Source organism: Camelus ferus, chromosome 3, assembly GCF_009834535.1.
Source record: "Camelus ferus isolate YT-003-E chromosome 3, BCGSAC_Cfer_1.0, whole genome shotgun sequence".
In the NCBI taxonomy this organism is placed as follows: domain Eukaryota; kingdom Metazoa; phylum Chordata; class Mammalia; order Artiodactyla; family Camelidae; genus Camelus; species Camelus ferus.
Window position 1 is genome coordinate 65,276,146 of NC_045698.1, and position 25,815 is coordinate 65,301,960.

Consider the following 25,815-nt stretch of genomic DNA (forward strand, 5'->3'; position numbering starts at 1 on the left):
GGCACCAGTGAATCACTTATTATTTATAACTTAGATTATACTTAGATGATTGATTTCTTGAATATATGTAAGCATATTTGACTGTCCTTTATGATTGGATTACTGCATTCTGTTGATTCTTATTTTGTGGTTGGCTTTATTGCTTTTGTAACTATGTAAGTTTAAAAAGATAAAGCTCTATTTGACACAACATTGTAAAGTGACTATAACTCAATAAAAATGTTTTTTAAAAAAAAGCTAAAGCTCTAAACTGTTCTTAAAAACAATGAACAATACATATATGTAAATTTTAAAATGGCTTTAGCTCTCAATGAGTTGCTCTTCCTAGATTAAACTTTGTTTACCCCCAAAATAAACAAACAAATAAATAAAAAGAAACTGAATATAGTTCCTGTGCTATACAGTAGGTCCTTGTTGTTTATCTATTTTTATGTATAGCAATGTGGGTCTGTTAATCCTCAGCTCCTAATTTATCCCTCCGCAGTTTTTAAATATACAATATGGTATTATTAACTATCATCATCATGCCTTGCATTATACCTCTATGACTTGTTTATTTTGCAGCTGGAAGTTTGTACCTTTTGACCACCTTACCCATTTTGCCCACCCCTCACCCTCTGCCTCTGGTAACTACCAATCTATTCTCTTTCCATGAGGTTTTTGGGTTTTTTTTTTTTAACTCTTGAGGTGGCTGTAGAACCAGGCTTGAGAAACTCTGTCAATGTTGAAACCTGGTCAGAACCAGTGAAAGTCTCTAATAAATCAGAGGGCAAGGCTGGTCCAGTTTAGTGAATCATGAGGCCCAGTTTCTCCAGCAGCTATTGGAACAAAGACTGCTGTGGCTATCCAGAACATTCTTGGGCCCCAGTGCTGAATTATCCCTAGATTAGGATTTTGACTTTGTTTCTGCCTTCTAGCTTCAGAGCAGTGCAGCCCTGTAGCTAATGTATACAGCACCTTTATGAAAGATAGAAAAAGCTTCCCTTTGCTTAAGATATTTTGCTGTTTCTTGAGAAATTGTCAGAATAAATGTACAAATTTGTGATAACTTTGTAAATGGTACCCCATGGAGTTGTGCAGTATACAGCCTGCATAACCACACCCTGTGACCCATCATGTTCTTGTTTCTCCTGTTTAAACAAGTCATGACCTGAACTAGTGACCTAGAGACTATAGCCCTCAGATGACAGTTGTTGGCAAGCTGGTGTAGGCATAGCAACTAAGATAAAAGGCAACTGTGAAGTCTGAGATGATGGGTTAAGATGTTCAAAAGGCTCCCTGCCTCATGGCTCTGTCATGCTGCTTAATTTAGCCCAGGTTGCTAGGGAAATGAATTCAAAATTGACCAAGGCAGTGTCTAGAAGCTGTGTGTGAATATTAAGTAAAATTCATGGCAAATATACCCTTTACTTGACAACCTTGGATGGATTTATTTGCTTATGCAGAGTTGAAGACTAACATAACCGGCCCAGCCTCAGCAAAATTGCTGAGTAAGTCACGCTTATTTTCAGATTCCTCAGCATCTTCTTTTTTTATTTTATTTTCAGCATGCTGATACTTTGAATTTAATTAATTAATTTTTAAATTCAATTTATTTAAACTGAAAAAACAAAACAAAAACAGTTTACCCTCTCCCATTCCCCACTACCCACCACTAGCAACTACCACTCTGGTCTCTGTATCTATTAGGGTGGTTATTTATTTATTTTTTAGATTCCACATCTAAAAGAGATCATACGGTATTTGTCTTTCTCTAGGGTTTTCTTTTTTGTCCCTTTCTTCCCGGATGTGAACACCTAGAAGCAGCAGGTTATGTTACACATGGAATATTCTGATAGAAGGATTTAGCCCTGAGCCAGTGAGTTCCATGGATGATTGCTGCCTTCACTGTAGTTGCACTTAAGCAGGCTCTGATGGTGTAGATGTGCTGTCTACTAGAACTTTCTGCAGTGATGGAAACAGTCTATAATCTGTGCTAATGAGATATGTATATATGTGTATATTTATTGATAACTGTATGTGGCTGTGGAGCACTTGAAATGTGGTTAGGTTAACTGAGAGAATTGAATTTCTAATTTTAAGTACTTTTAATTTCATTTAAAATTTTAATAGCTACAGGTGGCTAGTGGCTACCATATTGGACAGTGTGGGTCTGAAAGGTAGGTCTTATCTAGAGGGGGAGAAAACGAATATTTGCTGTGCACCTTTAAAATGTCAGGAACTTTTTTTTATGACCTTATTTAATCCTCATGAAATCTTGCAAGATAGATATTATTGTCTCCATTTTATAGATTGAAAGTAACTGAGGCCCAGAAAACTAATTGCCCATATTATATGACTGATAAATGATCAAATCTGCATGCAGACCTCCATTTCTTTGGTTCTAAAGCCTGTGCTTGAAGTTTTCTTGGTGGGGTAGTCATCACTGTGAAGAGTTAGAAACTAAATTTATAATAAAAGCATTAATGACAACCACCAAAATACTTTTATCAACGTCACTGAATGGTAAAAGAATTGCCGAGAGAATGAGGAGGGAGCGTGTGGTGGGGCGGGGCAGAAGCAGTGCACTTAACAGACAGGAGGGTGGTGTTGGAAGTGGGTGGTGGCTGTAAGAATAGGGTGCCAAAGCCACTGTACTGATGAAAACAGGTTATGGTCACTATGGCCTCCCCAGCGTTTCATATGCAGAGTCATGTGCTCTGTCCTTACTATTTCCTTTCTCCTGGAATAAAATCAGGCTTCTGTACTGTGAGTAGAACCATCAGAAGCTCACTTATTAGTAGCCACTTAGGACTGAGTAGAAGTACATCTGGGAGTTGCCAGCTTCTTTTCATCAAAACCCAAGCCCTGCCAAGAACAGGACCTCTGTTGATTTGTTCTCTCCCCACCACTACTCCTTCTCTTACTTTGTTTCTTAAGATGCTCAGAGTCTGTATTTACTGGCCTTCCTTCTGTGTCCTGCTTTATTCATGGCTATTCTCCACATCTAGCAAATATGCATTTATCCTCGAGGCTGTGGTTCCCAGTCCTGGCTACATCAGAATTAACTGTTATACTTTAAAAACTCCAGCTACCAGGGATCCACCTAAGCAAACTGAGTCTTAATTTCTGAGAGAGGGATTCGGCCATCAGTTTCCCATTTCCCAAGTGACTCCAGTGTGCAGGCAGGGCTGAGAAGTACAGCCTTCTGCGTGTCTCCCAGAGTTCTACTGCTTCCAGACATTTTGAAATCAAGGCACTAGGTAGGTAAGGGGTGTGGGTGGAGAAAGGTGAGTGTTTCAGGTGGTAAGAAATAAGCAATTTGAAAGTGGCTCAGGGAACATGAAGGGGAGGAAGACAAAAATGATGTGCCTGGGGCACCTTGGAAGGCTTTTATCACAAGCCATTATGGATGTGGGGAGAATAGGAATCCCTGATGGAAGAGAGCACTTCAGGGTGAATTATCAATGGTGACATTTCTGCCATTTGACATCATTTTTTGAGAACCTTTCACATGAGCCCCTGTTATAGGGGCACAAAGATAGATAAGAAGGGTCGCTGCCATGGAAAAAGTTTCAGAGTATGGTATTAACCAAAAGAAGAGAAAAATCAGAAGAAAAAGCCTCATTTGACAAAGTAAGAATAACCCTTGTTTAACTCCTTATGTGTACACTTGCCATTTATTATCCAACAAAATTAGCTCTTGACACATCCTCAAATGTGTGTCAGATTCTCTTGGCTGTAAGTTGTATTCATTGCAGCAGTATCCTCAGTGAATATCTTCTCAGCCTTCCTATGGTCTGTTTGTGCACAATTTAAACAAATTGAAAAAGAGACTCAGTGCCATGTCCACCTGCAACTTCTCCACAAAAAAATGAGAGGTGAAGTAAATGTCTATAATAGTTTTTGGAAATGCACTGAATAAGTGCACTCACCGTCTCTTAGACCCCCTTGCCAACACATCCCCTCCCCCACATCACACCTAACAAGTTTCCATTTCTAACCATAGCCTACATCAAACTATTTTCTGTGCTTTGATAGGGCTGTAAATGGGAGAATTAAAGAAAAGCTTCCCTGATAGTCAGGGGTCTGTGTTGGGTGAGCACAATGTCCTTCTCTCCCCTGGAAGCTGCATCACGTTTGTCTCCGTGGCTTTGTGCCTGCTTGTCATGTACTTCCGCAACAGCGGTCACTTGGAAAACTGTCTTAATTTTATCATCAGTGTGGTGCTTGGGGTGGAGGCTTCGAAGGGGCAGCTTGGAGGGCGACGAGTCCTCCTATCTGCTGGGCGCTTGACTTTCTCTTTGCACCTTCGTAAATAACACGAACAAGGCATCGATCAGGTTTGTCTGTTTTCGTACTTGATATAAATGGGACTCAAAGCCATGTGTACATACAGGTGACCCACCTGGTTACCTGTCCCCTCTGGCTAGGGGAAGAGGGAAGACCCTGGCAGGGTGGTCCTGGGCTGGAATCTGCTGGGGGACCCTGAGCTGAGGGGCTGTTGCTTACAACGAGGACCCTCCTTCCTCTGGGCCCTGAAGGGCAGACTCTGGGAGTCCTCAGGTGGCAAGACCTTAATCACTGAAATAAACTCAGCTTCTCTCTTAGGGAAAAAAAAAAAAACTTTTGTGTCTGGCTTCTTTCATTTAACACTATGTTTATGAGATTCATTCATATTGTTGTGTGTAGTTATTTACCTTCATAGCAGTAACGTTTTCCATGGTGTGAATAATTTATCCATTCAACTGTTGTTGGATATTTGGAGTTTTCATTTGGAGGTTGTTACAACTCTGCTATGAACAATCTGACACATGCATTCCAGTGAGTGTATGTACAAATTTCTGTTGGGAATATACCTAAAAGTGGAGCTGTCAGGTAAGCGGGAGTATGTGCTTTCAGTTTAAATAGATACTGCCAAACAGATTTCCAAAGTAGTTGTACTAATTCTCCTGTCCACCTGCAGTGTAAGAAAGCTCTTACCTCCACTGGGCCTTTTCTAATCTTTTCATTTTAGGCATCTTGGTGTAGGTGTAGGATCACACTGTGATTTTAATTTGCATTGTCTTGGTGACTTTTGAAGTTGACCCTCTCTCATGTTTATTGCCCATCTATAAATAATTTCTGCTGCTTGTTTTATTATGGTTATTTTAGTCACATATAGGCAAATTTTTATCCTAATTTTTCACTAGGAATTTTCATAGTTTTTTAAAATTGTTATAATGTCATGGAGAAACCAAATTCCCTTTTCTTAGGCTAACCCCATACAGTCATTTTCTTAAATTACTCAGTTACCTGGTCGTAAAAGGAACAACTTTTGTCTCTCAAAGCAAGGCGGAGGATTTCTCAGAAATCAAATGATTTAATGTCTCATAAATGTGCACAGGTTGAAGGAAAATTATGCAGTTGTTTTGGAATTTGATATGTCTTTAGATAATTTGCATCAATTTTATCTTCCTCAAAAGAAAGTCAGCCTCAGTGCGGAGAGAAAGAACAAGCTAGAGAACTTACCCTGATGGAGTTTGTTTTCTGAGTGACCGTACTGTTCTAGAGTTGATATATCATTGATAAAATTTGATTTAAGTCAAATGAGCTATTGTTTGAGAGGCTTTTTCTGTTATTGGAAATCAAGGCTGGCAAGCTGTTCTGTGAAGTGCAGTCGTGGAACTTCAGAGAAGGCTTCCACAAGTTAGGTGAGAGAAACTCATAAAACTAGGTGGAGAAACTCATTAAACTAACAGATTGGGGCATTTGGGGCCTTTCTCAAGACCACATAGGCAGTGTGACAGCTGAGAAAAGAAAAGCCGGAGAAAAGCAGGAGTCATAGAAATATAATAAGCAAGATTATCTGGCTGTATCTTCATTTTCCTGTTCTAAGCAAATACACAGTGGATTTATGGCCTGTCAGCGAGTGACAGTGGTATATAAAAAGGACTGACTCTCCCTGTTGGAGAAAAACATTTTGGTTAGTCATATATTGCTGACTGAACCATCTTAGTCTTTGTGGTATCCATAGGATTTAAGCTGATCCCAAATCTTTCCAAATTGCTTGCTAAGATTTTTTCTACACGGAGAATATTATGAAAATGTCTAATTCAAGGACAGTTTTCTCAAAAGCTCTAATTTCTTTGAACTCCGCTCCACGGGTCAAGAGTGCATACAGAGCAGCTTTCTCTTCACTTGTCAGTCCTTGCTCACGTGTGTTCCAGGCTGGCCTTGGCAGTAAGTAAGTGGGTCAGGAGGGTACTGAGAGGGCATTGAGAACTGACCATCTGCTCTCTCATCCTTGTCCCTGTCATTCTCTCTACTTGCTGTACTCCTTTGAGTTTTGAAGGCTTTGGGGTTTTGGAGTGAACTTTTACAAATACATATAAATTTGGGAGAGGATACATTTGAAATTTATATCATTTGACATCTTGGCATCTTGCTAAAATAAATCCTGAATAGGAAAGAGAAGGAGATGGCAGGGAAGTTACAAGAGAAGAAATGAGTTAGAGCCTGGTTTTACAGTCCACTCTTGATTCTGTCCAAAAAATTTACCAAAAGTATCACTTCTGAAAAGTCTGTATACATTTACTTCTCATCTCATTTACTTTTTATCACAAATTTGAGGGTAAAATGTATTTTGGAACAGACCTCAAGAAATATGTTCAAATACAGTTTCTGCCTTTATTAAATTTGCCCTTAGGCCAAACATAGATTTTTTTGTGTGTCTCCATTTTTACCCATTACCACCTCAAGATGATGGGTGTGACAACAGAGAGAAAGGGAGACGATGACAATTTCTTCTTGTCACTGGCCTTTGCCTCTAAAATTTCTGGGCTGTCAAATTGGCACATCCCCTCTGCCTCTAAACAGCTCATGTTTAAAAAATATTTTGAGAGAATTCCACTGTATTTTCCATTCCATTCTATAGTGAAAATCCCTGGTTTTATATTCTAGAGAAACTTCATACAAATAATAAACAGGAAGAAAGGATCCAGAGAAAGGACCCCCTGAAAGACCACACACTCTCTGAGCTCCATATCAACTCTCTTGACACCCCCTCTTCTCCTTCCTTTCTGGAAATGCCTGAATTATACCTGCAAGGGCAGCAAACTCTCTGTCCTTCAAGGATGGAGAGATGAGAATCTGCTTAACTTTTGCTGAAGTTATTCGGTTCACACTTGGATGTGGTAGCAGATGTTACTACCTGGAAAACACACTGACCTTTGATTTGAAAGAAATTAGGGCTTTAAAGTTTCAGATAAGCAGGTCTGAGATAATTAACAGATGATCTGGGTCCCTTGGCTCATTCATTGACAGTAAGCCATATTTTAACTCATCCTCTGATGTACAAAGTCCATTCATTGACTCAGTGAGTCACTAACTGTCTTTGAAGTTTCATTAAAAGCAGAGACATTACTAAAGAGCTTGTATTAGTCACGCTTTAATCCAGGTTCAGTTAGACATCAGGCAAGAATTGGTAACATAACCAATGATGTTGAAAAAGAGAGGCTAGTGCAGCTATTGGAGTCTCCACTGTTCAAGTCCAACAAGTATGGGAAAATGTGAAGGACCTGTTGGAATGGCTTCTTAGTGGCCACTGTGACCCACTGCAGAGGGCATGGATATTATGTTATCGAAGATGATGGTTTGTGTAAGCTCTCATGTTTGTCCTGTTTCATCGTCCTTCCCTTTGCTCACTTCTACTGTGGCATTCTTTGCTCTCACCCCCTTCCAGGTAAAAAGCACATCTGCACAAGACTTAAGAATTTCCTTTGAAGGACACAGGTATTCCAAAAGCTATTTGTGTTCAGGCATTACTTAACTATTTTAAATAGCCCAGCAATAATGGAATACTAGCATAGCAGAATCTAAAATAGTTTGGCCCAGCTTATTAAGTTGTTATGATGCACATTACAGGCTCATTTGCCATAATTAATTAGTGGAGAAAGGATAGAGCCTCAGCCTTAATTGCTTCTATCTAACAAATGTTTTCGAGGAGGGGAGTTCATTTATTAAGAGCACAACTGAGAAGAGTACATAGCAAAAGCTCCTTTTGTTCTCCCTTAACTTGACATTCTTTTCCAATGCTAATATTTAAAATAAATTTCTTAAAGCTCTAAATAGAAGCGTGCATTGTATTCTTCTGTCAGTGGTCTTTTTTTACTAGACTTACATTTCCTAAATCACCATCTTTACATGCAGTGTTTTCTTCTCCCAGTTGTTCCTTGCAGATCTTTGTGCTTTTAACTCTTTGAAATCCTTAGAGTATTTAGGGGACAAAGTTGGCGAAATGATAGGACTTAATTTTCTCCCTCTCCTTATCAAGCCTCCAGAGTAGGATGAGATGACTAGTATAACTTGGCAGAGTCAAAATAGCAATATAAAAGCCAATGGAGAGATATACAGTATATCAATCTTGGCTTCTCAAACTAACATTACTATTTTTTATGGATATTCATTTTACACCTGTCAACATGCAAACAGTAGTAATTCTTCAATTATTTGCTGTTAATAGTTTTCGAAGTGGCTTTATATCTATATGATTTCATTGAGTCATCTTCCAAACACTGAAGCACGCTGGGCAAAAAATTCCCTTACCTTCCATTTACAAACAAAGAACTTGAGATGAAAATGTGCTAAGGTATTTGGCTGAAAGCATACAACTGTCTTTAGTGGGAACCGGAAACAAGCCTGGGCTTCTGATGGTCAGCCAGCACATATTCTTCTGTGTCACTGTTGCTAAAAATTTTAAACATCCAGAAAAGAGATATTTCAGATACCCATGTGTCCATCTCCCTAGATTTAACAAATGTTAGCTGTGTGTTTATTTGCTTTAGATCATTTTGTTTGGGCATTTTCTGAGCCCATTGAATCCTATCCTTTCCCATCTCTTTTTCATCCCTCTTGCTCTCTTTCAAGCATCACCACTATCCTGAATTTGTTGGGTAGTATTTCCATGGAAGCTTTCAGACTTTTACTCTGTATGTGTATGTCCATGAACATATAATTGTTGTGTTTTAAAATTTCACATATGTGGAATCATGTGTAACATTTTGCAACTTCACGTTGGTCCTGCCTCTTCAGTAACATTTCTGAAATTGATCCATGTAGTCTAGTTCATTCATTTCAACAGCTGCATAGTATTCCATTATATAAATAAACCACTGTCTATTTGTCCATTCCTCCTTTAGGAAAATTTAGGTTACTGTCCATTTTCCCCTATTTCAAACAGCGCAGGAAAGAACATCTTTGTGCAGTTCCTGTTGGCCACGGGTACAATAATTCCTCTAAGCCTGAAGGATATACCCGGCATTTAATTAATGTGCAATGTACATTTTCAGCTTTCCTAGGTATTATCATATTGCTCTCCATATTGTTGTACTAATTTTCTCCTGCAAGAAATATATAAATTCTCTTTTTTCCACAGTTTCTCCAGCAACTGATGTTATCAGCTTTTATATTGTTCCTTCTCCCAAATTCCATTTGTGTGTAATGATTTCTCCTTGTTTTAACTTCATCCTAATGAGTTTGCTTATCTTTTCTGGTATTTATTGGTCATTGAGCTCTCTTCTTCCAGAAATTAACTGATTATGTTATTTGCTTGTTTTGTTTTTTTCTATTGAACTTTATGCATTTTTCTTATTATTTACAGGAATTTCATATACATTCTGGATACTTTAGCAGTTATATATTTTGCAAATATCTTCTCTCAATATGTCACTTGTCTCAGCTTTGCTTATCGTGACTTTTTTGAGATATGGAAGATTTTTATTGCAATATACAGTATGATTGATCAATATTTTCCCTTATGTTTTGTGGTGTTCTGCCTTTTACAAAATCTGCCTTAGACTGATATCATAAACATACTCACCTATTTTTTTTTTCTAATGGCTTAAAGCTTTGCATTTCACACACAGGTCTTACATTCATTTTGAACTTATTTTTTGTGGATGGTAAGAGGTAGTGAGATCTACTTTTATCTCTTCATTGTGGATAAGCACTTGTCCCAATGCCATTTACTAGATAATCCATGTTTAAACTTTTGATTTTTAAAATTTTACTTTTTATTTTGTCAAATTTTTATATGCAAAATATAAATATTGAAGAATTCTACAGTCTTTTTAAAAAATGAAAAATGGAAGTTCTTGCTATTGTACTTCTTAACATTTCACCCATCCCAGGTACAAACATTATTTTACTTTTAGTCTTTATCAATTTTTAAAAAACCTTTTTTATCTCTTAATAATATGCTTGTGTTACCAGTTCTTAATTTTTCATTTTGAGGCATTATTCTTTAACTTCATACTTTCAAAGATAAAGGTTCTTTCTTGTTTCTACTCTTCTAAAATAGTATTATTATAATTTTGGCTTAATTAATATTCCAGATTTAAATTATGCTAATATATAAACTCTGTTTACAAATGAGCTATGTATTACAGTTTAATTCCTTTTCCTCTCCTGCATATGTTTGGTTTGTTTTTCTTAGAGTTAGTATCTTATTTTATTCATTTTATCCATTGCCACAGATTGTTAAAAATTTTTTTCTTGTGTGGAATATTTATTAAACCAAAATTACAATGATACTACTTTAGGAGAATGGAAATGAGAAAGAACCCTCATTTTCCAAAGTTTGAAGTTAAAGAATAATGCCCCAAAAGAAAAAAAAATAAGAACTGGTATGTTACCATAATACCAAGCATATTATTAAGAGATTAAAAAAAAGTTGTGTATTTTGTTTGTTTGTTTTAATTTATAGAGAGTAGAGTAGCAGTGAAAGAGTATTTGGAGGAACCTCATGTGTGTTTGGTGTCTTCTTCCTGATTGGGAGAGGTGGGCAGGAGACACTCATAAGGCCCTAGTGAGGGGAGAAGTCAGTAAGTGGGAGGAGCTGACAATCATAAGACCAGGAATACAGGAATTTCCTGTGAACCAAGTGAAGGTAGCAAGGCTTGCTCTGTCATCAAGGAACCTTCCCTGGGAGCTCCCTCCTAGGCAAGGAGATCTCAGTGATAGAGGGTGGATGTACTTTTTGGGTCATAACCTGAAAGTACTCAAAAGACCACCTGGGAAGTGCATTGTTGCTGTGCGGAGGCTCCAAGGTAGGTGGCTGCCTCTCAAAGGTCTCTCAAATTTACTTTTGAGCACCTGTCACCCAGAGGACACCCCAGCCAGATTTTAGCAGCACCATAGAAGGTCCAATGGAGATATTTTCAGTCATACCAAGTTTACCACACAAAGAACCACTTTGTAAACACTCTTGGAGGAAGTACTCTAATAGGAAGGAAAATAATTCTAGGAGATGCAGCCAAAGATAAAACAAACAAAGGATGACTAAAGTTTAATTTGTCCAAAAAGTTATCAAGGGCCAATGGAAAAAAACCGCAAAAATCAAATCAAGAAACCTTAACATTCTAGAACTAAAATTCTAAATGATATTCGATTGAGAAGAGAGAAGAAGAGACTAAAGGGATGTAAGTGTGTCTTAACAAGATAGCCTCAAAATCTTCAGAGCACCATGATTAGGTGAAGTGTTTTTTTCTCCCTCCAGAAGTATAAGGGTATCATCAGAAAATTTCAGTGGATTATTTGTAGTATTAAAAATAAAAATAATATATTTACTTGAGGAGATACATGAAGATTATTTGAGAATAGCAGCCAGGTGGTAGTGAGTGGAGGGGTGGTGAGCAGAAAATGTAATAAGAAAGTACCCACTTCCCCTTCTCTGAAGGCTGGTGACCTTCCTATAGACCTCTTTCTCTAGAAGCAGAGCCAAAGTGTAGAATTCAGGGGCAAATAACTTTTTGAGGAGTGCTCTTTGGAAAAAATCGTAAGTTCAAGGATAAGTAACATGGGAAAGCAGAGCACAGAAATTATTTCAGGTAAAGTCTAGCCTCAGTCTAAGCTGTGATGGAGAGGTTTGCAGCATAACCTGGCACAGAAGAACTGTTCTTTCCAGAGCCAGGGGCTGCCCTCTTGTACCTTTGAAATCAGTCACTGATGAATATGTGGTGATGGCGGGGTGGATGGGGAGTTATGACTTCCAGGCAGGATGGCACCTGTCAGCTGAGAGCAATTCTCCTGAGAGAATTCTCTGGGAGTCATTCATAGACAACCTCCCCAGTGGCTGAAGGGCAGGAGTGTAAGACCAGTAAATGGGATGGAGCAGGGTGGGGGGAACACCTAGCGTCTACCACACTGATTCATAGATTGAACTGGAAATTCTGGTTTCTGAATCACGATCATATTTTACAACTTAAAGTGATTATAGGATTTTCTGTATCCTAACTGTGTTCAGAAAAGGCACGAGACTGCCCATGTTTCTATCCAGGGCAAAGAAAGATGTCCCTAGACTAAAAAGAACAGCAGAATACAGAAAACAGACACAAAATGGCTTTTTATGATTATACCACATGAGTCCTACATGGTCAGTATATCACGTGTGTGTGTACATACTCACATATCATGCATATATGCATATGTTTACATCTTTTACATTTCATACATACATACGTGTATGGACACATATGTACATACACACATATGCATACATATACATCTTTCATATACTATCTCCTATTTTATAGCTCAGAAAAAAAGAATGTTATATTCTTTCAATGATCTTATAAGTAGTCACTGTTAACATTATTGTATAAACACTAAAATCTATATGGCTATTATTGCTATAGCAAAAGTATAGATTACACTCATATTTTCTTGTCAGAATTCTACTTCTTTGAAATAGAGAAAGTTGAAAAGAGGGCATTTCTTTTTCTGCCAAAGATCTGGAAACATTTTGTCCCAGCAGTGGACTTCTAGCCAAATGAGGATCTCCATAGGAATGGAATAAATCACACGCTCTGCTCCAGGATCCTGTGTTTGCCAGGTCACATTGCTTTACTTTGGATTTCTACCATCTAAGCGAAGGTCAATCCAAAGGCCTGAGACCCACTGTGGTGCTGCAGATTGCTGAGCGTCGCCAAGGAAATGTGTCTCCTTGTGTCTTTGCCAGGTAAGGATCTGAAGATGAGATGTTTGCATCCCTGGCGCCTCACATTTTGTGCCAAACCAGGACTGCACTGCAAGAATTCTGCTTGCCCATTTTCCTTTATTAAAAAGATACTCCTTTCCATGCCCAAGAATAACATTATGGAAAAGGATAACCATTTAACTCCATTTGACCACGGTCCTGAGGAATTTGACAGGATCCCACAGAGTTCCAAGCTATGCATTTTTTAATTCACAAGCAAAGAATGACAGATACCTCAATGACATGATAGTAGAAAATGTGTAATTCTTTAGAAGGCTTCACGATGTCAGCAGAGTGCCAGGCATCAATATGATGAAGGTTGTCATACACCATGGCTATATACATAGTATGCTAGCATTATATTTTGAGCAATGATAAAATATGCTCTTTTGGAGTTATGAAAGCTGAGCTACCATTAAGGATTTGGCATTTCATTTTTCTGTATGGAAAGATGTTTAGCACGTGGTTTCGCACCCAGCATTTGGAAGTTCGTCCAAGCTCAGTGGTCCTAGACAGTTAACATCCTCTTCTTCTCAAGCTTAGACAGTCGACTAGCATTCAGGATCTCAGCCACACACGGCACCATTATTTTAAAGCACGTCTTTTAGTGCCAGACAACAGGCAAACACTAGTAAAGTTCCAGGTAGAGGCATGTTTATTTGTTTTCTGTGGTTCAGAAACCATTTCCTTTTGCTTAAATAAGACACTGTCTAAAAGCAATTTCCTTTCTCTTCCCATGGCTCCTTGAAATGGTAAATTACTAAAATTATTAGGGCTACTGGTATGATAGTGAATGAGAGGTGATCTCACCTTGGAGGAAACACTGAGCATAGGAAAAGTTGTAAAAAGTAACATAAATCCATTCTCTGGGACTTGGAGTTTTTGGTCATTGGTAGTTCCTCTTTCCTCCCTTGATCCGCACACTCCTTGGTTCCAACACTGCATTATAAAGATGGGTCATCCCAGATGAAGTTCTGTCTTTTAGCCCACATCACTGCTCAGGAGAAGTCACAAATATGACACACACAACAAATAAACAATGAAGTAGAGTTCATAAAACTAAATGAAGTTGCCGAAAAGAAAACTTGGTTTATGGGTGGATTCTCTTTGGACACAGAGACCCAGTACATCCACACTGGACTGCAGTCAGAAAAGCTAGATTCTGGCCCCTGCTCTGACACCAGGAGACTTTGGGCAAGACTCATAACACACTAAGCCTCAGTTTTCACTTCCATAAAATGGTGAAACTAGTTACCTGCTTTGCCTACTCCAAAGGGCTATTATTACATGTCAAGTGAGATAACATGTGAAAATACATCACAAACTGCAAAACACTTCCCTAAAATAAAACACTAGTAGGACAGAACGTATGTTAAAGTGAGAGTTCAGGTTGTTTTCTTAACTTTCATCCCTTCCTATTTATTCACACCACCACCAGGCTCCCATCATCTCAATTTCTACTCATTGCTGGTCTCCTGCCTCCATTCCCATATCTCAAAATCTTTTCACTCCCTCCTGTACTTAGAAGCCAGATAAAATCTTCCTAAATTACTGTTTTCTGGGGGAAATGTCTTAACTCTTGCAAGCCAAGCAGCAGGATGCAAGAAGGGGGAAAATAATGATTAAAGATACAAAGCAACTGTCTCTTAAGGAAGATTCCTGAAAGCTCTCACGTGACATTTTCACTTAGGTACCTCATGTTGACATGGTTATAAGTAGTTGCAAGGGAAGCTAGGAAATGGAGGCTTTATACTATAAGACTATTTACCTAGCTAAAACTTCCTTATTGTGGAAAAAGGAGAAAACAGATGTTGGAGTACATAACATCTTTGCCACATAACCCAGCACGCATTATATTAGCTTTGTAACCTTCACGAGAAGAGAATATCTTCTCAGGGACGTATGGTGGAAAACTCCTGGAAACTGAAAGGCCCACCTTGAGTTACGTGTCTGTTTTTCAGCCAATCTTTCCCTGGTGGCATGCCTGATCAGAATAAGTCATGTGCACATCCCTGTGCTGGGGATGGGGAATGGGGACTCAAATGAAATAGTATCTACCCACTTACTTACCTCACTTACTCATTTAACAAATACCTATTGTCTGCTCTGCACCAAGCACTGTTCTGGATGCTGGGGATATAGGAGTGAACAATGCAGACTGAAGTCCCTGCTTGTATGGACCTTACATTTTAGCAGTAGGAGAAAGATAATAAAGAAATAAGTAGATAAATGTATAATATGTCAGGTATTGATAAGTGTTAGAAAGAAAATAGATAGCTCTGGGGGATAGAAATACTGGAAAACTTTATAAAGTAAAGAACTGTGCAAATTTAAGATTTTGCTCTAATTTCAGGCTTGATTGATTAATAGGATTAAGTTCAAGGCTTTTGGCACTGAAGAGTATATTTGATTCTTTCAAACAAGGGCAGTTTCCATTATTGTTCATTACAAGATCAGCCTTTTTAAAAAGGTCCTATTTCTCCACCTTTTCCTAAGTCCTTACATTGACATGAGGCTTCTGGGAAAGAGCTCACCCACTTTGAAACAGAGGAGAATTTAAGTCAGTGTCAGAAGTAGCTAGGATTTGAGTGTTCCCTGAATCATAATTACATTCTGCCTCCTCCTTTGTCTTTGGAAAGTTCTTTTAAATTTTTCTTTCTTTTTTCTTTTTGTTTTTTTCCTTAATTCCTATTCTGGAAAATAAGAGAAGTGTTGTGTGTGTTGTGTGTGTGTGTGTGTACTGCTCAATGCTTTGTTTTGTTCTTAGGCCAATGAATATGGAATCATGTTATCTTTATAGGTGTTATGTGTTAAATATTAATCTTCAATAGTGGTTAGACTCAGCTCATTTTATGTAATTTCTTGATTAATGTTAAAAGCACACTTCTCAAACATTTATGAATGTACCTCTAAATGGAAGACATGTCTTTGCATACAGAGAATAGCAAATCGCTCTATTCTTCTACTGGGGTGGACACAACTGAATTATAAAGTGAGGCTGAGAAGCCAGTTGCAGATTTTAACACATAAACAGAGCACTCTCACCTACCAGGTTGAGTACTGCCAACTTTAACTGGGAGAATTGCTTTCATATAATATGAGTTGCCCTTGGGCATTAAGATGGCAGTTTTGCAAAATCTTGGGTAGTGAAATTCAAATTAATTTAGATACTCATTCCATTAACCTGGGCTGCTTTAAAATGGAACTCCATATATTAACATTTAGTAGTATCAGTTTATTATCTCTCATTCTAAGATGATTTAGACTCTTTAGATGGTCTTTAGTTGCCACAGGAGACTGACCTACAGAAATACTTTCCAAGCCTTTTTATGGCAAGATATTACCTTCCTCTTGAAGGTCAAAGAGTGTGGATGGATGGGGGCTGTGAACAACTCCTATAGAAAAATCTTCCTTCACTTCTCTCTGGAATGAAAGAGCAAATATTAAAAGAATCAATAGAGTATTTATAAAAGAATGAGCCCCTAAAGTTAACCATAGGGTATGGACTGTGTTATGACTGAAAATACCATGCTTTGCACTAATAACCAATATCATTAGTTTTAAATTGTCCTAAAAGCTTAAATCCAGGGATTTTTTTTCCTCTAAGTTTCTCTCTGAAAATGTTTGATTTGTCTAAAGCGGAGAAGACCCTTGCATTATTATTTCAATAAACTGCTAAGAAGCTAGACATTAAGATAACATTGACATCATAAAACCTGAAATCCAATTTAATAGTCTCAGCATGAGAGTGAATATTTTTTAAAACAGCAGTTCATTATCAGTTCCCTGTCTTCTATCGATTCAATTATTTTTTGTTGATTTACTAAAGGGAACTAAAAGTTTTATCTCTGCAGTTTGTTAGAAGAAAATAAAGTTTTACATAATACAAACACAAAAATAAACAGTGACTTAATTAGGCACTTAAATATTTGCTAAAACATTGTCTATGTCTTTCTCAAGTCTTCCTTTAAAAATCAGTTACTTGCCTTGAAAAATAGATTTTTAAAATGTTTTTGTGTGCCATAATTTCCAGTCTGAAACTCAACTTTTTAAAAGTAAGAATCATAGTCAGATGGTCCATTCAATTTCTCCTCTCTTATTTTTTCTACCTTTCCTCTCCAGTTCTCAACAGGCTGTATATCAGGACACCTGAGGGAAAAGACAGGCTTCTTTTTTTGAATAAAGCTGTGCGACACAATTTGCTGGCAGAAGTGGGAGGAATTCTCTCGGGCATTCTTTTTTGACTCCCACCATCTTGACCAGAGCTTCTCTCTACCCATACTCCAATCTCATAATTTGAAAAGAAAAAGAAAACATTGTTCCAGCTCATTCTGGCTTGAAATAGGCCTTTGAGCGGTATTTACAAAGAGTCATTTCCATGACAATATCAAAGCCCTCAATTTCTATTCCATGTTATAAAGAGAAAAATCTCTCATTCAAGTGACCCTTCAGACCTGTGTTTTTTCAAGGTATGAAATCGATGTGAAATGAACCCATAAAGAAAGTGGTTGGGAAAAACCAATAAGCATGCCCTGGGATTCTTTCCTGGGGTGTTAAGGGGTTCCGTGTAACCTCAGCTCTATTGGCATTCGTCCCCTGTTAAATATAAGAATTATGAAAGCACTTTAGATAAGGAAATTAAAACTTTATCTGCTTCTATTCAAGATTCCATTGAAGGCCCAGACACACATGATAAAATAAAAACACATTTGTATAGGTGGTGGCACATTTCTAAAAGACTAAAGAAATTAAAATAACTGAGGAATTTGCTAGAGGCAGTATTTAAAGAACAGTCATATCTGTTGCTTCTTGAAGACTGATGAAAGTCATCCTACAAAAGGAATTTAAGTATATTCTGTAGCCCTTGAAACAGAAATTTTTTTCTTTTTTTTTGTGGTGGGATTTTTGAGGAGTAATTCGACTTTTGGTATTTTTCAAAACACTGAAGATAGTAAAAAGAAACACAAATATGCTAAACTTTAAAAAATTTCACTTTTAAACAAGCTGTTTTGAGTTTCAGATGGGATTTCAGTCTTTTTCCTATTTTGTGGGAATGATTTTGGCTTTCAAACTGCATAGTGAATCTGACTGTCAGGAGCAAGAAAATCTTGGATGCACATTGAACTTATGCTGTAAATTTTCTCATATGTGTTCAAACACTTTGGAGAAATCTACAAGAGACAAGGGACTTTTCTTTTTCCCTCTTCCCCTTTTCCGAAGTAAAAAGTACTGTTGAACACAGAGGTTCATAATAATTGCATAATTACTTTTGTTTTCTCACCAATGCCAGTGTGCTATGGGTAGGGTACAACAGTACTGAAAAGAAATCATCAGAGAACTGAATTCTAACCACTCAGAAAATATTTCCTGCAGCCTCCCTTCTCTCTGCTTTGCAAAAAGTTACTTCAAAAATTTCTGAGCAGTGACACAGCTGCACAGAATGAATGGATAAAATAGTTATTATATAATAATCATAACTAGATTAATATTAACTCCAAAGTCCATATAATAAAATAATAAACTTCTGCATTGTTTTATAATCTTAAAATATTTTTGCGTGTGTGAACTCCCATTTTCTATGAGTGGGAAACTTTGGGCATATGGCTATGTTCCAAGGACAAGTGAAGTACTGTACTAGGAGTCTTGAGGCAGAATTCTTTGGCTGATTCCATTTGAATGGCTTGGAAAGAGTTGAATTCCTGTGCCTCAGTTTCTCTATTAAAAACGTGGATAAAGAGACCATTGGCTAACAGACATGAATGTTCAAAGGTCTCTTTTCCTTCTGAAGCTGTAATTAGATGAGAATGAAGGAATATGAGAGATAAGGAATACATTATAAAATGAAGGCCTGTGAGGTTTTCTCTTAGGTGAACTGGTTAATGAACAGATCTTTGCCATTACCTCTGCAATTTTACAGTCAGTACCTGGGACTACAAAGCGCGTATATAGTTAGGAATTTTTCATTTCAAGTGTGATGTTCCATCTTGCTGCGCTGCCATGCCACATTGCTTAATCTAGGAGATCGATCATCTGTCTGTCTGTCTGTCTATCTATCTGTCTAAATCTTAGAGTACATCGGGCATAGTGTATACTTGTTAGGACTGATAATGGTTTTTCCCCTTTTCTGTTGTATGTATGATATTTTTATGACATATCTATTGTAAATTTTCCTCAGTGTATTCAAATTTTGCTTTGTGGTCAAAAAAAAAAGGAGACCACTGTACTGGAGACAGTGTGCTTAGTAGGTGAAAACAGGTTTTGGAGTCAGGAATTCCAGCCTGGCTTTACTTAATATCATTGGATAAGTTATTTAAACTTTCTGAATCTCAGATTTCTCATCTGAAAATTAGGAATAATAATGCACAATTCTCAGTTTTGTTGAGAGACAAATGAGATGAATAAACATGGCTAGTGTGTTGCTTGGCGTACAAATGATTTATTTTATTATTACTATTCTTAATAGAGGCAAGACTCTATATTTCTGTCTAAAACCTTTGAAGATTTTTTTTAAATTGAATTGCTTAATGGAGTGATCCAACTGAATTAAGTTACCAATTGTTTTGTTTTTTGTAGATAGAATTAGTGATATTTTTGTCTTCTACTTCAAGCATCAGTTTCATTTTTATCAGAATACTTGGGCAGTAGGTATTTTGGACATGTGTGAAAGAAACATACCTGCATCTTAATTTTAGCTCATGCCTTCATTGTGCTGTTTGGGCATTTCCCCACCTTTCCAATGCTATATACAGGTTGAGGGGTGCTTATACAATACCAAGGCACAGGGATGGGAGTGGACAAATTCTCCCTTAGTCATTGGTACGTACCAGTCAGTGCTGGGAATTCTTGGACAAAGATCAGGAAAAGCTCCATGCTCCTTGCCAGGTCCTAACCTAGTTGGCTATTTTCATAAAGCAATGAGTGAAAGGTTCAGGATTTTAAGAAATGGACATTAATTTGAAGAGTTTTTATAGCAATGCTCCTTTTATTTTCCATTCAAAATAAAATTAAATAAAAACCAGATATTATCCATGCTGGTTTCTCCAGGCTTTTCTCATGAAGTTTTATTTTTTTATTTCTTTGATCTAAGCAACAAAGGTGAAGCTTTCCATATCCTCCTGATACTTTATCTTTGGGAAACAGACAAAAAGCAGCCTATTCAGAGTCAAGTTCAAAGGGCACAACCTACTCCCTTCTTTCTTTTGAAAGTGAAGTGAACTGCCTTCCTTTTTTTTTTTTTTTTTGTATCTCAGATGATAGACAGGGATGACATTTAATTAGAATGTTTCCTTTCTCATTTGGGGCAAGCATTCTTTATTCTCTAGTGGCAATATTACAAAATAGCAAGCTGTGGCATCCAGCCTCCAAGATGGTGCCTAATGAGTCATACCACATAATAGTCTTAATCTTGGATAATCCCATCGCACAATCAGGAGGCTTGACCTGTGTAACCAATCACAGAGTAAATGACAGTGTACAGCTTCTGACACTTGATTGTAAAAGCCACATTGGAGCTTCTGCCTTGCTTTCTCTTGAATCTCTCTTCTGGGGGAAGCCAGTCACCATAATGAGAAAATCCTCAAGCAGCTCTATGCAGGAGAGTAATTGAGCCTTCCTGCCAAGAGCCAAGGTGAACTTGTTATTCACATGAGTGAGCCATCTTGGAAGTAGATCTTCCAGACTCAGATAAGCTGTCAGATGAGTGTAGTCTCAGCTGGCATTTGACTCATGAGAGAACTTGAGCCAAAATGACAGGTGAGTCATTCCCAAATTCTTGACCCACAGAAACTGAGATAATAAATAGTCATAGTTTAAGCTTTCAAGTTTGGGGATAATTTGTTATACAGCAATAGATAACTAATACACAAATATATAAAAATTCTTATGAATAGATACAAAGACTTTGTTGATAATCCTTTGCTTTTTCCCTCCCTTTGTAAAATATATATGCTATCTTTTGTGAATGGAATGGCTCAAGTTTTGTGGTCCTGTACTCTCCAAATGATAGTCCATCTTTGTCAAATCTATTTTTTTCCCCTAAAAGAAAGCGTATGTCAAATGACTTAGAGTTTTAGTCAGCTGAAGTGAGACAGTCCAAAATTATCCTGTTTATGTCCACACGGCTATCTCAGTTCCTTCAAGTACCACTCTTGGTAGAAGTGGGTAGGTGGGGCTCAGGAAATTTTTTGTTTTTTCTGTGCCAGTTTTGGGGTGGAAGTAAGTATGGGAGATTCTGAAGTTTCTATATTATCATTGACTTAGGTCCACCACAGTTGTGCTTTCTTTCTAGGAGTCATGCTATAGGGTCTTCCTTATAGAACCTTCCAAATCCTTTACTATTTTCATCAACTAGGGGACTTGTTTCTAGTATTTATGTTGGGGGTGGGGCAAGAGGTGGTGATGAAAGGAAGTGATAGATGTGGCATCTTCTTGTTTCTTCCAAATATTTTGTCTCTAACCCAGATATTTTCTTTTTAAATTTTTGAGCGTTGGAAATCCAAAGCCAGGAAGACTCTTAGACTTTTCTGCCTTTTGCCTCGTTTCACCCCTCCTCTTAGGCATCCTCTCTGTTCAAATGAAGTGAAGGGAAGAAGGAAACACTGGGAGAAAAGATGGGAACATATATTAATAATTCAAAAATATCCCAACACATTTATGATAGTTAAAACAGAAATTTCAAGTTTCATCTGGATATTACTCTATAATTATTATGTGAGTAAAAGTTATCTGAAGGTGGGAATAGACATTGAGAATGAAATTTAAGGAAAGCTTAGAAACTTCTGTGGGTCCTAGGTGTTTTGGAAAACTTGAAACATCCATTCTTAGGAGCACCCCTCCCCAAATAAAGTTTTACAATAGTATAATTTAGACACATGTTAATATCACAGTAACTGTTGAACTCCTTTAAAAATTCCACAAATTTAGGCAAGCTAGTTCTCAGTGCCATTTGTTGAATATGCAGGCTAGTGATCTCATAAGTATCATCTAGACAGCTGCTAAAAATGCTTACGTTCCACCCCAATGGTTCTGATTCAGACCGAATTGCCTCCGTTTCACTTAAGGGTGTGGGCATTTTTATTCCTCAATGTAGTTATTCACCCATTGACTAATAGGTTAATGTTCTCATAAGATGATCATATTGAATTTAGGCTTAATAATAAAAGCAGGAGAAAATGATGATTATTCACTGGGAGAGTTTTGTCTTTTAGTAGTTTGTACAGTACTAAACAATTTACAAAGTACTGTCAGAAGTCAACACAGAGGAAGTGGAGCCAATGGGTGGGAGAGACAGGATTCTGATGATACCAGCTTATTTACCTGAAGCCAGTACACTCCTGGACTATTTAGTCACATGAAACAATAAATGCCCCTTTTTTGACTAAGCCAGTTTTAGTTGTGTTAGCTGACATCTTAAACTGAGTCTTGACTGATACAATTCTCCACAAATAGTTGTTGAATAAACGCTTGAATGAAAGACTGAAGTGTGCATGGGGGGAAGGGAGCAAACGGTAGCCAACTCCTCCTGACATTTTTCTTTGACTGGGAGACATCTCCATCATGTTGCACAGTTCCAGCGGCCACCATTCACCTGGAATATGTAGGCCTACCACCTTGTTTTATTGTACTTAGCTTTATTGTGCTTCACAGATACTATGATTCTTAGAAATTGAAGGTTTGTGGCAACCCTGCATTGTCAAATGATGGTTATCATTTTTTTAGCAATAAGGTATTTTTTTAATTAGGGCATGCACATTTTTAAAGATATAATGCTGTTGTACACTTAACAGACTATAGTACAGCAGTATAGCATAAACATAACTTTTGTATACAATGGGACACCAAAAAAAATTATGTGACTCGCTTTATTGCAACATTCGCTTTATTTCAGTGTTCTGGAACTGAACCCGCAGTATATGAAAGGTATGCTTATTGTATGAATGGTGCTCATCAGGAGGTGGGCAAAAAGATAGCTTTGAGGGAAGGTGATTGTAGGATAAGAGAGAAAATCTGTGGTTCTTATTTCTTGAACGTTTAGACCCTCAAGTCCCAGTTCTTTCAATTCCCGTGTGTTATGGATCCATTACATCAGGGGTTCCATCCAGTTGTTTCTTCTTCTGGAGAACTCCAGAAGCATTTAATCTTGCTATGCCAAAACAGTATTCAGCATATGTGTATTTCTTAAGCCTGGGCTTCATTGTCACATACTGCATGCATAATTTAAGTAAATGTCATATTATTTTTATTGGAAGTTTTATTCTATTAAAAACGCTCATTTTACTGAGTCAATTCATAGTGACTCAGGCTTAATTCTGTCCTGTTCTATAAAATGTTCAACTGGCTACAACTTAAAAAATGAAGGAATTCTTGCTCTATATCTGTACATTGACTTGGGTTAAGTCTTTCCTACCATTTTTGGTTTTCTTTTTTTGTTTGTTGTTTTTACTTCTGTATCTAGCTCTTTTGCGTACACAAGGAAGAAAGCTGGGAGAAGAAAACTGGCCTCTTGTTCCGGTTTTTAAATTTAGCAGTATGCTTCCTCAACAGAGCTCATCTTAGAAGTTTTCTCCTGAAATTCTTTGAACATTACTGCTTTCAGTTTTTAAGTGACTGCTTTTGTTTGACTGGCATAGGTCCAACTGAACTAGCTCTCACCATAATGCTGAGAAGTTGAGAAAAATATAATTTGTTTTTCCCTGTCTGCAGAGAGCAAACACATATTGCTATGCGCAAAGGGAAATTGCCAGACTATGAAAATTTCCCTTTGCAGTGTCTAATGGAGTGATATAGGCAAGCATTTTTTCATGGGGTCTGAAAATATTTTATCTTGTAATATTTTTCAAGTGGCCAAACCTAAGCAATATGTTCTATACATTTTCCAATGAAAAAACTAAGTCATCAGCTTTTCATTCAACATTTTTAGTTACCAGGCTTTGGAAGGGTCATCCTACTCTATGTGGTAGAGGAAGGTACATAGTTCTGTGTAGTGTGGTCAGTATAGATACCTTCTCTCCTGGAGTTACCCTGCTTTGAAATGCTCCGTTTCCTTAAGTTTAACCAAAAAAAAAGAGAGCAAGGTATAAAATATTTGTCTGCTCATGACGTCTTGCCAAAAGCTTCTGGACACGAGCATTTCCAGAGGAAAGTTTCTTCAGTTAATAGAAAAACACTCTCCAATGTTACATTTCTCTATTTGTAGAACATTCGCTTCAAAGTGAAAAGATACTTCCCTGTCTGTTTCTATGGTGAATACCGAAGCAAGCATACTATAGATAGAAATTTCCAATAAGAGAAATGCAAATGCATAATGGATGTAACTTTCTTTTCTGGAAGAAAAAGAATTGTCATCTTGAATAGCCACATTTAACATAATAGTGCTTTTTAAATCTCTCTTTTGAATTGTGTGCCCCCCATGGAGAGGTAGTAAAAATGAACTACTGCTTTTGTGTGTGAGTATGATAAACTGCTTTTGGAAGGGGCATGCTGGACTGGTCCATGTCATACTATTTAGGGGGCGATGGAAGAGTGGTACAGTGCAGAATTTTGAACTAGTGGGCTCACGAGGGACTTTATACCCTCAGTGTGACTTAGTTCTTTCATAAATGACATTGACAATCGTAAAGAAAATTATCTCGTCATTACTTTGGAGTAAGACATCTAGTTTCCAAAGTGGGACCTGAACACACTATAAAAGCCCAGAAGAAATTTGGAACAAGTAATAAGGTGTTAGTCCCTTATTTCTCCACAGAACCAAAATGTATTAAATATTTGCTACTGCAGAGATTCATCTCTGAATATCTTAGTCTTGGAAACCAAAATATCCTATATCAAACTAAGAGATTATTTCTATTTCAGCTAAGTGTTGTTACTTCCAGACAATCTGACTAGTGATTTTATTTGTAGTAGCTCCTACTTGCCAAACATAATGGGAATGGAAGAAAAAAAAAAAGCATTAATGAAATCAGAACAACAGAAAAAGTCCTATAAGGAATGTCACATAAAGTAGATGTTAGTTTTAAAATATTAAAAGTGAAAAATATATACAAAAATATATGCTGTCAGATATCCAATTTTATATATAATAAGGCATGTCATGGATACATATACACAGTAAAATGATGGAAAGTCTGTAAGTGTTAATGGTGGTAATGTCTAAGTAGTAGTATCATGGAAGATTTTAAACCTCTTCTTTGCACGTGACTATACTTTTCAAGTTTTCTGCCATGAACAGTTGTTACTTTTATAATTGGAGGGAAACTAAATCCTATAAAATAGCTAAAGTTTTACAAAAAATTTTAAAATAATATTTTTTATTTAAGAGGAGCTATATTGTTTCAAGTGTAAAACTACCTGTCATGCAAAACTCTAACTGGATTACAGATTCTACATTACACCATTTCCTTTTTGCTGCTTTTCTGGTTTGGTTAGAGCCTCTTGTACTTCTCCACACCAAAGTTTTTTCCACTAGAAATGATACAGTATCTTTGCCTTTGTTGGTACTTTCCACTCTTCTCACTGAAAACTGATGTCTATGAATCCCTATACAATGTGTCCTAAAACCACCTCCCTTCAGGAGGTCTTTTCTGGTTCAACCTAAACCGTTTTCATTGCTTTTTTATGTAAATCACTGGCTCTTGTGTATTTAATTTATAAGATAACTTTATGTTTGTTGTTATATTGATTTATAATTCTTTGCAAATTATTTTCTATTGAAGCATCCTTTTGTATCTAGAGGATAAATTCTCAGAGTACAGAGGGTAGGGCTTTGTTCTTTTTTGTTTCCTGTGAAAAACTGGAATCTATACTAATAAAGTGGATGAAAATAT